We start from the raw sequence: 2,223 nt of genomic DNA on the forward strand, positions 1-2,223 counted from the left end.
GGCATTCTTTCCATTCCCTGGTGAAAGTGAAGGCTCGAGGGCTTCTTCCTTGATGGTCATTGGTGATGTTGTGCGGACATCTTGGTAGATGGCCGGTGATGACTTCAAAAGGACTTTGATTGGTGGAGGAGCTCTTTTGTGAGTTGATGGAGAATTGTGCAATGTCCAGCAATCGAACCCAATTCTTCTGTGTAGCTGATACAAAATGGCGGAGGTACTCTTCAAGGAGGGAGTTCATTCTCTCTGTCTGCCCATCTGACTCTGGGTGGCTGCTGCTGGAGAAGTTCAAGTTCGAACCAAGAAGCTTGAATAGTTCTGTCCAGAAAGCACTAGTGAATCGGGGATCTCGATCACTAACAATGTTCTGTGGGACTCCCCAATATTTCACCTCGTGCTTGAAGAAAAGGTAGGCCATGTCTTCAGCTGAAAGGTGCCTTGGTGCTGGGGTGAAAGTGGCATACTTGGAAAATCTATCAACAACAACAATGATGGATGCATAGTCTCCCACTTTAGGAAGACCGCTGATGAAGTCCATGGAAACACTCTCCCAAGGTTGTGAGGGAGTTGGAAGAGGTTGCAGGAGTCCAAGAGGCTTGGCACACTCAGGCTTGTCTTGTTGGCAAATCAGGCATGTTCTTGTGTATTATCGAACATCTTACTCCATATGAGGCCAATAGTAGGCATGTTGTAGAAGTGCCAAAGTACGCTGCCACCTAGGGTGTCCTGCCCATAACAATGTTCTGTGGGACTCCCCAATATTTCACCACATGCTTGAAGAAAAGGTAGGCCGTGTCTTCAGCTGAAAAGTGCCTTGGTACTGGGGTGAAAGTGGCATACTTGGAAAATCTATCAACGACAACAATGATGGATGCATAGTCTCCCACTTTAGGAAGACCGCTGATGAAGTCCATGGAAACACTCTCCCAAAGTTGTGAGGGAGTTGGAAGAGGTTGCAGGAGTCCAAGAGGCTTGGCACGCTCAGGTTTGTCTTGCTGGCAAATCAGGCATGTTCTTGTGTATTCTCGAACGTCTTGCTCCATATGAGGCCAATAGTAGGTATGTTGTAGAAGTGCCAAGGTACGCTGCCACCCAGGGTGTCCTGCCCATAAGTTGTCATGACATTCACGTAGAAGAGTCTTCCTCAAGTCTTCGACTCTCGGTACAAATATCTGCCTTCCCTTTGTCAAAAGAAGGCCTTCTTCAACCCAAAACCGCCTAGTCTTCCTTCACGAGCCGTTATCAATAGGCTCTGAGCGATGGGGTCCTTCTGGAGTCCTTTCCTGATGCTCTTAATGATGTCCAGTCTGATCTGACTTTGTGAGGGACCTTCACCTGTGGATAGTGCTGCAAGCTCGACCTTCCTGCTAAGTGCATCAGCAACCCTATTCATCATTCCTGACTTGTACTCTAGAGTCATATCGAATTCAGCTAAGAAATCTTGCCATCGAGCTTGCTTAGGGCTCAGCTTCTTCTGTGACTGAAAATAACTAGTAGCTATGTTGTCAGTCTTAACCACGAACTTGGAGCCAAGTAGGTAGTGTCGCCATGTGCGGAGGCAGTGGACGATGGCTGTCATCTCCTTCTCTTGCACAGTGTACCTCCTCTCTGTATCATTCAATTTGCAGCTTTCAAAGGCGATGGGATGTCCTTCTTGCATCAAGACCCCACCAATGGCAAAATCAGAAGCATCTGTGTGTAGCTCATACGGCTTGCTTGGATCAGGCAAGTCAAGGACAGGTTCTGCTGAGATAGCTCTCTTCAAGTCATCAAAAGCTGTTTGGCAATGTTCACTCCAGGTCCACGTACTAGTCTTCTTCAGTAAGTTGGTGAGGGCAGTGGCTCGTGTTGAGAATCCAGAGATGAATCTTCGATAGTAGTTCATGAGGCCAAGGAAGGAGCGAAGTTCGGTAACCCTGGTGGGCGGTGCCCAATCTTGAATGGCCTTGACTTTGGCTGGATCCATGCTGATTGTGCCTGCTCGGATTATATGTCCGAGGAAGGCCACCTCTTCTGTGGCAAAAGAACATTTCTCCTTCTTAACAAATAGATTGTTGTCCCGCAAGACCTGGAAAATAGTACGGAGGTGGTCAACATGTTCCTCCAAGTTTCTATTATAAATTACAATGTCATCAATATACACAACCACAAATTGGTCTAGGTATGGATGAAATATTCTGTTCATCAATGTACAAAAGGTGGTTGGAGCATTGGTGAGCCCAAAGG

This window comes from Nelumbo lutea, chromosome 2 (genome assembly GCF_056320005.1).
Source record: "Nelumbo lutea isolate HS-2025 chromosome 2, American lotus-T2T, whole genome shotgun sequence".
In the NCBI taxonomy this organism is placed as follows: domain Eukaryota; kingdom Viridiplantae; phylum Streptophyta; class Magnoliopsida; order Proteales; family Nelumbonaceae; genus Nelumbo; species Nelumbo lutea.